Here is a 12921-nt window from a genome sequence, read left to right as displayed (position 1 = left end):
AGAAAACTCATTTCCAAAACCATACCTTACCAAATATGTGTGATGTATTCCCCTCCAGCCAGTTGAATGCTTTCTCACCATCCAAACAAAGCAGCACAGAGGAAAAATCACTAGAATTAACATTATAAATGAAGGCTAGATTTATAGATTTATATTAGACCTAATTTCTGATGCACCGATTTTGGTTAATTGATTTCTGGTCTCACACTGCTGTTGTTTGCTGGGCATGATTTTAACACAGTCCTTGAGTTATATCAGTAACCATTTTTGTTTGGACTAAGTCAGTCTTCCTGTCTCTCTCTTGCATCTTTTCCCATCAATGTTTGTTATTATAGGTTACTGTGACATTCTATGAACTTTCACTCACTCTTCATGGTCAAGCTCACAATTAGGGTAAATTATCACAACAGGGGATGACATGTGCCAGCACGTTGCACAGGAATAAGCTTTCGCGTTGGGCAGTGGCATGTCCCAGCTGCTTCAGAACCATCCAATAGTCACAGTAGCAAGACCTGTAACTTCATACACATTTTCAAATATCAATAACAAAGGCCCTACCAATTTCCAATGGCCATGAAAAACGTGTCACACAGACTGTGAAATAAGCCCTTCCCTATGAAATTCAATCTTTCCCTGCTGCTTGGAGCACTCCAGCCAGGGGACTCCTAGCTCCAGCTGGGCTGGGGAGGGACAGGACTTGTTCATCCCCTGAACAACCGCTCTTGGGCGGAGCTCAGACCCACCTCCACCTCCAGGAACCTCCTGTGGCAGGAAGCTCCACGGTTTCTACATTCAGAGTTCAGCTCTGAAGGCAGCACAGAAGTGAGGGTGGCAATCCCGTGAACCCCCTACAACAGGTTTGCAACCCCCCTATACAATTCCCAGGGCCCCCACGGTTACAACACCGTGAAATTTCAGATTTAAACATCTGAAAACATTAAATTTACCAATTTGGTAGGGCGCTATCAATAACTTATTCAAATTAAGAGGCAGATACACCATGTGAGAGTGGGTTTTGTTTAATATAAATTGTTATAAAATTCAATCTCACTTATTTTGTTGACATTTATGATGTCGCCTTTTATGATGAGATTACTGGTTCTGTGGATGAAGGGAAAGCAGTGGATGTATTGTTTCTTGACTTTAGCAAAGCTTTTGACACGGTCTCCCACAGTATTCTTGTCAGCAAGTTAAGGAAGTATGGGCTAGATGAATGCACTATAAGGTGGGTAGAAAGCTGGCTAGATTGTCGGGCTCAACGGGTAGTGATCAATGGCTCCATGTCTAGTTGGCAGCCGGTGTCAAGTGGAATGCCCCAAGGGTCGGTCCTGGGGCCGGTTTTGTTCAATATTTTCATAAATGATCTGGAGGATGGTGTGGATTGCACTCTCAACAAATTTGCGGATGATACTAAACTGGGAGGAGTGGTAGATACGCTGGAGGGGAGGGATAGGATACAGAAGGACCTAGACAAATTGGAGGATTGGGCCAAAAGAAATCTGATGAGGTTCAATAAGGATAAGTGCAGGGTCCTGCACTTAGGACAGAAGAACCCAATGCACAGCTACAGACTAGGGACCGAAGGGCTAGGCAGCAGTTCTGCGGAAAAGGACCTAGGGGTGACAGTGGACGAGAAGCTGGATATGAGTCAGCAGTGTGCCCTTGTTGCCAAGAAGGCCAATGGCATTTTGGGATGTATAAGTAGGGGCATAGCGAGCAGATCGAGGGACGTGATCGTTCCCCTCTATTCGACATTGGTGAGGCCTCATCTGGAGTACTGTGTCCAGTTTTGGGCCCCACACTACAGGAAGGATGTGGATAGATTGGAGAGAGTCCAGCGAAGGGCAACAAAAATGATTAGGGGTCTGGAACACATGACTTATGAGGAGAGGCTGAGGGAGCTGGGATTGTTTAGCCTGCAGAAGAGAAGAATGAGGGGGGATTTGATAGCTGCTTTCAACTACCTGAAAGGGGGTTCCAAAGAGGATGGCTCTAGACTGTTCTCAATGGTAGCAGATGACAGAACGAGGAGTAATGGTCTCAAGTTGCAGTGGGAGAGGTTTAGATTGGATATTAGGAAAAACTTTTTCACGACGAGGGTGGTGAAACACTGGAATGCGTTACCTAGGGAGGTGGTAGAATCTCCTTCCTTAGAGGTTTTTAAGGTCAGGCTTGACAAAGCCCTGGCTGGGATGATTCAACTGGGAATTGGTCCTGCTTCAAGCAGGGGGTTGGACTAGATGACCTTCTGGGGTCCCTTCCAACCCTGATATTCTATGATTCTATGATTTTTTAAAAAATAAACTTGCATTGATGAGTTGTTGTTGTTGTTTTTTAAATCTTGGCCTTTTGAATAAGAAATTGGGAATAAGGAACCAACCTTAACCTGTGGAATATTCTTTGCATTAATAATTCACCCTCATCTCACTTGTTTACTTTCTCCTGGAACAGGATTTCGTCTTCACAAATCTGACATGATCTCCAGGATGGAACAAGGGGAAATGCTGTGGGTCCCAGATCACCGGGGCTTCAAGGAGAGGGAGACCTTGAGAGGTACCTGTGCTGATGAGGAGTCCTTTAAACCGACTCAGAAACAATTCTTGAATGACAGAAACAGCTTGGATTCCCAAAAACACCAAGTTAGCTGCCCCACTTCTGGATTGTATCCAGCAGGTGTGGTATCCTCATGGCAGATGTCACTCATGTCTTCATACCCACCATCGCTGACACCTGGCAGTACCTCCCTTCCACCTGAGATAGGATGTGGAGGTGCCATCCTCTCTATTCTCTGGGAAAAAATTATGGAGATTGATTTTTTTTTATCTCCCAACAGTTCATTTCATTTGTGTCTCCCGGCCACACACACCACCCCATTTGCTCTGCCCCTTTCTGAGGTTTCCTTCCTCCCTTTCCCCACCCTCCTGGCACAGGGAATGACTCATGCCTGGAATCTCTTTCTATCCCAGCCAGTGATGGCATGATGAGAAAGTACGAGGAGGAGAATCCCCAGCAGGAAGGTCCTAAGCAAGTGGAACAATACTGGACATTACTGGAAAGATCTCAAGGGAATGTGTCCTTGAGTCCCGAGCAGGAAGCAGCTTGTGAGAATGAGCACAGGCCAGAGAACCATCAGGGTAACTTCCCAGTGAAGGAAGTAGATAAATCTGTTCATTATGGGGGAGGTTGCAAGGACCTTGAGAGAACAACAGTCCAGCAGAGAATCTCCATGGGAGAGAGAAAAACCACATGCACTGAGTGAGGGAAAAGCTTCAAATGGAAATCAGACCTAACTAGACATGAAAGAATCTACACAGGAGAGAGATCCTATAACTGTCCCTACTGTGGGAAAAGCTTCTGCAATAGCTCAGCTCTTACTTTACATCAGAAAACCCACACAGGAGAGAGACCGTATAAGTGCCTCAACTGTGGGGGAAAAACTTCACTCGCAGCTCACACCTCACTGAACATCAGAGAGTCCACATAGGAGAGAAATCCTATAAATGTCCCGACTGCGGGAGAAGCTTCAGTGTGAACTCAGCCCTCATTCGACATCAGAGTGTGCACACAGGAGAGAAACCTTATAAATGCCCTGACTGTGAGAAAAGCTTCAATGTGAGTTCATCGCTTAATACACATCGGAGAATCCATACGAGTGAGAGACCCTATAGATGCCCTGACTGCAGGAAAAGTTTCAAGAAGAGATCAAACCTTATTAACCAGGAGAGAATCCATACAGGAGAGAGACCCTCTAAATGCCCAGACTGTGGGAAAAGCTTCAACCAGATCTCAGTCCTTCTTTTACATCAGAGACTCCACACAGAAGAGAGACCCTATAAATGCTCCAACTGTGGGAAAAGCTTCACTCAGAGCTCATACCTTATTAAACATCAGAGAATCCACATAGCAGAGACACCTATAAATGCCCCAGTCAGTAGCCATAGTAAAAATAAGCCATTTCCTGATTTTCCTCCTACGTCAGTGACATTTGGTTCCCAAGTGTCTGGCTTCCCCTCTCTCTGGGGTGAGGATACAGCAGCAGACAAACCTGAACTGATGAGTGACTCTGGTTCTGTCTGTCTAGCACACCCCAGGCAGAGCAGAATACCTAATCCACTTTGTCTCACTGCTGCAGCCCCAGCAGCTGAGCGGATGTGCCTCTCCGCCTTCTACCTGATGGGCAAAGGAAGAGAAGAGAACTCCTCTGGAAATTCCCTCTCTCCTTCCCTGCCCTTTCGTGGAGATTAGCAGAAGAAAACTTGGGCCCCGTATTCACTCGAGACCTGTCTCCATCTCTCTTCTTCCACCAGCCCATGGGCTGGGATTCCACACTTAACTGGAGTTGTTCCCTGCTGTGGGGTGTCCCTGAGGGCTGGTAACCCCTTCTCTCCCGAAATCCCCCAGGGTGCTTGGTTCTCAGGGGATCAGATGTTAATAGACCAGGAGGGATGGATGATGGGCAGGGAATGGAGGAGTTTAATGTTTGGGGCTGATGGAGATGGGAACCAGAAGCAGTCAGATGCAGGGTGTTGGGGTATCCAGTGTGTGGGGATCATGGAATAAGAAGGTGGGAAGGGATGGGATTAGGAAGGTACTTCTCCTATAATTCAGCCCCTCTGCCCCTTTCCCTGTCCTTTCAGTATTAAGAAAGCATCACTGAGAGGGACACAAGAACTAGGGGTCACCAAATGAAATGAATAGGCAGCAGGTTTAAAACAAACAAACAGAAGTATTTCTTCACACAACACACAGTCAGTCTGTGGAACTCTTTTCCAGCAGATGTTGTGAAGGCCAAGACTATCACAGGGTTCAAAAAAGAACTAGATAAATTCATGGAGGATAGATTCATCAATGGCTATTAGCCAGGATGGACAGGGATGGTATCCCTAGCCTCTATTGGCCAGAAGCTGGGAATGGGCAACAGGGGATGGATCACTTGATGATTGACTGTTCTGTTCATTCCCTCTGGGGCTCCTGGCATTGGCCACTCTCAGAAGACAGGATACTGGGCTGGATGGACCTTTGGTCTGACCCAGTATGCTTGTTCTTATATGATTTCCAAAGAGACACATGGGCCAGGCCCACCTCCGCTTAGCCTCCAAAGGTTTGTCTAGAGTAAGAAAAGTGGTGTGGGTTAGCTCGCATGTTTCCCTCTGATCCTGACCAAAACTCCAGAACTTTTCCTATAGTAGAGCATCCCTGAGCAGCTCCTCTATATTGTTGCCTTGTTAGCAGAGTGACTGAGTCACTCTTAAGATTAAGTATGCTCTTTCAGGACAGAGTGACTCATTCCCAGTTATTCTCACATTGATCTGAATTACTTTTTGTACCCTTTCTTCTATTTCCAAGATGTTTAAATATAACACAGAGTAGGAGCAGGGCTACATAAATATGTTGTTTCAGAATCTGTGATACCTGAAGGTGTTGGGCTGAGTCAAAGGGATTCCATTCTTCCCCCAGTGGCACTGTGATTCTCCTTTTTCCCCAGCAGCCTTAAACTCTATGGCTCAGACAGAAGCTATCTTATCTCAGTGCTACCCCTTCACCTCCCAAAGGGTCACATTCCCCAGTGTCCTCAGCTTTCCATGCTTAGGAATCACACTTGGATTTCTCTGATTCTAAATTAGAGTTAAAGCTGGAGATGAATGTGTCACTGACCCACAGGGGGGATTCAAATTAATCCCCAATGCAGTGTGACCATTCTGAGTTTAAATCCCGGTGTCCATCAACAGAAGTGGCTTCTGGGCTTTTATTTGCCAAACTTGCTTATTTGCCCATGGGAAGGTTTTGTTTTTTTGGTGGGATTTTTTTTCTTCATTACAATGATGCTAAAACTTTTGTAACTAACATGACCTAATAGTGAGGGATTGCTGAGTGGTGGCTTAGCAGAGAACATGATGTGAAAATCTATTTTGATTTAGAGTCATCAGATGTAACATGCTCTGGGATTAAATTTTATATGAACTTCATATCCTTCCCCCTGTAACGTGGGTTTCTCTCTCTTTCCTGAAGGCCATTTGGTCACATAAGTGGATATTAGTTTTGTTTGACAGGCTATAGCTGATACTTATTATGGTTTTCTTGAGACAAATTACCATGGATGAGAATAGTCATTTCTTCTATTTTTTTCCTTTCCCCAACCCTTTGCCAGGAGATTTTAGTGTTTTTCGAACAATGGGAATGATAAATAACCATTGGCACAAACACTGATGGGCAAATGTCAGAGTCACCATCTGAAAGGCAGAGAATGAAACAGAGCAGGAGATGACTACATGATCCCTGCAGTGACATGAGATACAGCCAGGTGGGGGAGAGTGTGGGAGATACAGCTCTGAGAAAGTGCAGCGTTTGTACAGCTGATGCTGAGAACTTGGAACTCATTACACAGGGGACAGAGAGAGGAAATATCCTTGTGGGGTGAAGCCATCACTGAAATACAAAGAGTGTAAATAACATGAGAAGAGGGGTGAGCAAGGGTGTGGGGATGGGCAGGGGGCTACCAATTTCTGGGATGAGGTTGGGCAGCAGTGGGAAGGAAACGGAGGTTTTCAACAGGCCTGTGTAGCCCTGAAGTCAGGCCCACCCAGTCACCAAGGCCACAGAGAAGGGAAGACCTTCATAGCCCAGCAGGGAACCCTCCCCATCTACCACAGTGTCCTGTGTTGGGATTAAAGGCACTTAAACATGATCATTGCCTCGCTCATCCCACCCGGGGACTTTTAGATTCCTCTGCGATCCACAACACTCCCACTCAGCTTCCACCTAACCCTGTAGGTGCCTAAACTGCCTGGACTCCTACATTACTGCTATAAATGTTCCTTTGGTGCCTAAGAGAAGGTGCCCTGCTGCCTAGCTCTAGCTGCTCCAGTGCTTATCTTGTGCTGAAGCTCCAAGCCAATCCTCAAATTGAGGGAAGATGGGTGCTCCGCTGTATCTCCCGCCTGATCCAGGGGGTGTGCTCTGATGCCTAACTCCCCACAAAGTGGGAGAACGATCACCGTGCACCCAGGGGTTAGGTTGCACATCAGGCATGGAAGAAAACCTGGTTCCAGTCTCCCCTCTGTCTGGGGAGGTGAAGGGATCCATATAGGGGTCTCTCACCCCTCCAGTGACTACACCAACCACTGGATTATAGAGTCATTCTTATTCCTTATCAGGACTGGTTAATATTCAGTTATTGAATGAAACGGAAACAATTTCTACAAGACAGACCCACATCAATTGGGTATTGCTACCCAATTCCTCATACTTCTATGCATTCTGCAATCTGTGTTTTGAACTAATAACGATACTTTTATTCTCCAAACATAGAAATGTATTAAGTGGCAAAAAGCAGTGCAGAAAAACAATGTGCAAAAAAGTGCAGGCAATGTAAACAAAGCTTTAACATCAATTAACAGAGTGGAACTTTAAAATTGGAAATGCAGCAAACATTTCTGTCCATTTCAGCAAACAAATGCAGGCTGCTGTGGCTACACATGGGCAAACCATGCTTTGCACAGGTTAGTGTACGTGAAGCTGTGGTTTCCCTTGCTGTCCCCCAGCATGGAGTGGTAGGGGTTAGGACGTGGCCTGAGATGCCACATGAAATGTTGGGGATGTAGGGAGCTGCTAGCATGGAGTTCTCCAAGGACTGCAAAGGGTGGGGAGTCTGGGATTTTTGGACCTTTAGGTCAACCAGTGTCTGCAGTATTTGGATTTGTGGCCTGAGAAGATCTATGATGTCCTGGTTCATCTCCTTCTCCTTGTCCTGCTAGGATTTCTCTCTCCTCTCCTCTCTTTACTTCTCCCTATTCTTGGTCATATTGGCCCTCCAGGCCCTTTGCTCACAGGCCAGTGCAGCACTGGCTTGCAGGACCTTGCTGAATATGCCCTCTCTAGTCCTCTGCTTTCTCCTCATCAGTGTTGGGCATTCTGTGGGTGTGGAGAGGACACCCCTTAAGGCTGCAACGGCAGAAGCTGCTGATTAAACACAGACATGTCATTGGATTTACAGTCACAATGGAAAGGGAGAGAGAAGGCTCAAAACGCCCATCCCTTATTCCCAGAAATGCTTTTAATAAGAAAAGTTTATTGACACTTCAGCTGTGGAGCACCTCTGCACTGCACCGCTCTCCAGTCCCAGTCATGGTGCATATGGCTCCACCAGTGGCGAGTGAGGAGATGGGCGGAGGAGGAATTTTGGTTCCATGACGCAATAAAATTTCAGACTCTGTTCCATGGGAACAAGTGCAAGGCAATGCCACTGAAGATTGGCAGGATGGTCCACAGGTGGTGGTGGTGGTTTAAGATGATCTCTTATTCCTGAGGGTAACAAAGGATCAGAAAGCATAGCTCCTACTGATGTCCTGAAGCCTGTATGCCACTAACCTGTTTACTGAAATGGTGCCAACTGAACTCATCATGGACTAGCGTGGCAAAGTGTCCTACCACAGAGGAAGAAATAAGGCAGCCCTCCCTAGAAGCCTTTGGGAGAGGATTTCAGAGCATCCTCATAAAAGTTTAATCGAGATGTCTCAGGAGGCTACAAAGAAAATCCCTATGTACATAAACAAAGTGCCCCCCTTCCCCTATGCTTAACCTAGCAGCGGAATAAAAAGCACATGTCAATTCTAACTCTGCTTGTTGTACCTTTACTTCTTGTATGAATAAAACAGTGAAAAGTCAGTACCTGTGGCTTGTTATCTTGGGGATGGGCCAGGCACCATCTTTAAATTTAAACACTGTAAGGAAAAATGCATAGTCACGCTTTCCCAGGGTACCTTCCCATGCCTTAGGCCCACCCATGCTTGCCTGGTATACTGGCTAGACTGCTGGTGGTGTCTTCACCAGGCCCTGGCTCGTGGCTTGGCTGGAGCCTCCTGCTGCGTTTCCTCCCCCTCCCCCCACTTCCTCCTCCTCCCTGTTCATGGCAGGGGTCTCTGTCTTGGGCTCCTCTGAGGTATCCACAGTGGTTTTGTGGGGTCTTTTCCAAGGCTGGCATGATGCTCAGTGTAACAGCTCAGCACCAGATCGGGCGTTGCTCTCCCTTGCCTTGTGGTACAGCTGATGCAGTTCCTTTGATTCCATGCAGCATTCCTGCTGATCCCTGTCGTATCCCTTCACCTGCATCCCTCATGCAATCTGTTTGTGTTTCTGCAGCTGGTCCATACCTGGACTTGCACAGCCTCTTCTCTCCCACAGGCCCAGGAGACCAAATACCTCCAGTCTACACCCGGCAGGAGCACATTTAGTGCATGGCACTGGCATGGTCAGCTACACACAATGGCAAGCTCCTTGTTGTCCTTGCCAAGGAGGACAATCAGGAAAAGGCATTTCAAAAACACATGGGAGCTTTTGAAAGGGGTGGTGGCTTCCAGTCTCTGTGACCCTTGGGCAGTAGGGTTTACAACTGTGACCAGATCTGTCACTATCACAGGGAATGGGACATTCTGGGACAGCTGCTGGAGGACTATGAGGTCGACAACAGGTCATGAAACAGAAAATATCATATTGCCTCTGTATAAATCTATGGGACACCCAAATATTGAATACTGCATGCAGATATGATTGCCTTATCTCAAAAAAGATATATTGGAATTGGAAAGGGGCAACAAAAATTATTAGGGGTATGAAACAGCTTCCATATAAGGAGAGATTAATAAGACTAGGACTTTTCAGCTTGGAAAAGAGACAACTAAGGGGGGATATGATAGAGGTCTATAAAATTATGACTGGTGTGGAGAAAGTAAATAAGGAAGTGTTATTTAATCCTCAGAACACAAGAACTAGAGGTCACTGAATGAAATTACTAGGCAGCAGGATTTAAAACAACAAAAGGACGTATTTCTTCACACAACACACAGTCAACCTGTAGAACTCTTTGCCAGAGGATGTTGTGAATGCCAAGATTATAACAATGTAAAAAAAGAACTAGATAAATTGATTGAGGATAGGCCATCAATGGCCATTAGCCAGGATGGGCAGGGATGGTGTCCCTAGCTTCTGTTTGCCAGGGACTGATTACTTGATGATGACCTGTTCTGTTACCTCTGGTGCACCTCACGTTGGCCACTGTCAGAAGACAGGATACCGGACTAGATGGACCTTTGGTCTGACCCAATCTGGCCGTTCTTATGTTCATGCAGTGCCTACACTCACACTGTGTAGACTGCAATAGGTTGATTATGGCTCCATGCCATTTGGGAAGGTGGTTTTACTGAGTCACTGTGATGGGGCACTTACAATGGCCAGAGACAAATTTGAGTGTAGACACATGCACAGATGAGTCAACGTAAGGCGACTTGAGTTTATCTAACTTTGTAATGTAGACCAGGACCTCCAGACAGAAGTTGTGTTTTCTATCTTTGTTATTCTTTTCTCTCCCCTTTTTTGTGTAATTATTTTGTCTGAAAGGAAGCAGAATGAAATTCCACTGACATGAACCGCTTCAGCCCATCCCAAGTAACATGTTTTCTTTTTCACCAAAGGGACAATTAATACCATCTTTAATACCATCTACAAATCTATCAAATAGAGGATTTTCCCTATAAAAGACCCTGTACAGCTAAAGGGAATAAAGAATATTGTTACAATGGAATTAAGCCAGCAATAACTTGACACCAAACCTCATACCACACAGTCAGGGCATTTAAAGGGCTTCCCCTGTGTGTGGATTCTCTGATGTCTGATAAGGTTTGAGTTGTGACTGAAATTTTTTCACACTTGACAAATTTATGTAGTATTGAGGTTGATCTCTTGTGTGATTTAGAGCTGAGCTCTGGATGAAGCATTTCCTGCAGAGGAGGCATTTACAGGGTCTCTCTCTCTGATATTCTCCGGTGCTTAATAAGGTTTGTACTGTGACTCAGACTTTTCCCACACTCTGTGCATTTATATAATGTTTCCTATGTGTAGTTCTGATGTGTAGAAATCTCTGACCTTTGAATGAAACATTTCCCACAGTTTAGGCATTTGTAGGGTCACTTTCCTATGTGTGTTTTCTGATGTGTAATAAGCTCTGAGCTCTGCATGGATCTTTTCCCAGAGTCACAGCATTTATAGGGTCTCTCCCCAATGTGTGTTCTCTAATGTCTAAGCAGGTGTGAGCTCCAACTGAACCTTTTCCCACATTCGACACATGTTTTTTCCCTCTTCTATGCCGTTTCTCTGCTGGCCTGTGGTTTTCTTGTGGTTCAAGGATCCTCTCCTACAATGAATTAATTTACCCACTTTCTTCACTGAGTGCTTTCCCAGCTGTATCTTTAAGCTGTGTTGGTTTCCCCAGACTTTTCCCAGTGCACAACTGCTGGGACACAGAGAGAATTCAGACATCAGTGTCACAGAGTCCCCGGGTGGTGCTCTTGAACTGCTCCCTACGAAGCCAGTGAGGACGCTGGTGAGGTCTCCTCTCTGTGAGCAGACTGTCTTCAGGACAAACAGCTCACACAGCTTCCACCTTCCTGGGTCTGACATTGGAGCATTCAGCATCCTCTGCCCCTCCGTGCACTTCCCACAGCGAGTCCGCCCAGGTGGTGTCCTGGGGAAGCCAGAGGGTCCTGCACCCCAACTCCGCAGTCAGACATGACTCTCAGCCAGCCAGTAAAACAGAGGTTTATTAGATGACAGGAACATGGTCTAAAACAGAGCTTGTAGGTACAGAGAACAGGACCCCTCAGCCGGGTCCATTTTGGGGGGCAGTGAGCCAGACAACCACGTCTGCACTTCACTCCATGACCCCAGCCAGCCCCAAACTGAAACTCTCTCCAGCCCCTCCTCCTCTGGGCTTTGTCCCTTTCCCAGGCCAGGAGGTCACCTGATTCCTTTGTTCTCCAACCCTTTAGCTCTCACCTTGCAGAGGGGAAGGGTCAGGTCATCAGTTGCCAGGAAACAGGGTGTTGGCCATTCTCTGTGTCCAGACCCCTGCACACACCTGCCCTCTAGGGCTCTGCAATGATCATACACCCTTACCCCACCACCTAGATACTTAAGAACTGCATAGGGGAAACTGAGGCACCCCCACAATATTCAGAGAAAACATTAAGAACAGTCCCACTTCGTCACAATCAGTCATTGCCTGTGCCATAGGCACCAACTCTGTGGGTGCGCTGGGGCTGGAGCACACACAGGGAAAAATTTGTGGGTGCTCTGCACCCACCGGCAGCCAAGCTCCCCACCCTCACCTCCTTCTCCCCCCACAGCGCGCCATGTCCCCACTCCTCCCCCTCCCTCCCAGCGCTTCCTGCCCCTCTGCCCCCTAACAACTGTTTGGCAGCGCTTAGGACTTTCCGGGAGGGAGGAGGAGGAGCGGGGACGCAATGCGCTCAGGGGAGGAGGTGGAGAAGAGTCAGGACAGGGACGAGGACTTGGGGGAAGGGGGTGGAATCAGGGCGGGGCGAGGGCAGGGCAGGGGCGGGGCCAGGGGCAGTCGGGGGGTCGAGCACCCACGGGGCAGAGGGGAAGTTGGCACCTATGGCCTGTGCTAGGGTTAAAGGAAAGAAAAGGGAAATTGCAAAGAAAGGAAACAACATAACACCTGTTGGGGAAACTGAGAAATTAGATTCTGCTTCCACATCTCTTCCAAACACCCAGAGGGAAGTAAAGTTTTCGGACGGGTGGGAAACCATGAGTGACGGCTGCCAGAAGACACCACACTATAACTAGTGCAAAGCAGACAAATGGAGCTGATGTAGCCGGGGGCCAAGCATCAGGATGTCTCACGTGGATTCATGACTTGCCAGTGATAAAAACATGAAGGCTCTAATTCAGAAAAATGGCCTAGTTTGGGGCACCTGCATTTCTCTTTCCCAACTAGAGACCTGCAGGGCAGGTGCTCCAGGGCTGTTCAGCATCCACAGATGCAGGTGGAGTCAGTGGGAGCTGCAGGTGCCCTGAGAACCAGGCCCCAGGTGCCTAAAGGTCAGCACCCAATGTCTAGACCCTAAA

The 12921-nt window shown here is 47.1% G+C and overlaps 1 pseudogene; it reads left to right on the top strand.

The window, feature by feature from the left end:
* Nucleotides 1-2474: 2474 nt before the first annotated feature.
* LOC140904633 (uncharacterized) lies at nt 2475-4643 on the top strand (annotated as a pseudogene).
* Nucleotides 4644-12921: the final 8278 nt, after the last annotated feature.

The sequence above is a fragment of the Lepidochelys kempii genome, unplaced genomic scaffold, assembly GCF_965140265.1.
Source record: "Lepidochelys kempii isolate rLepKem1 unplaced genomic scaffold, rLepKem1.hap2 scaffold_54, whole genome shotgun sequence".
Lineage (NCBI taxonomy): Eukaryota > Metazoa > Chordata > Testudines > Cheloniidae > Lepidochelys > Lepidochelys kempii.
This window is presented reverse-complemented; position numbering and strand designations above follow the sequence as displayed.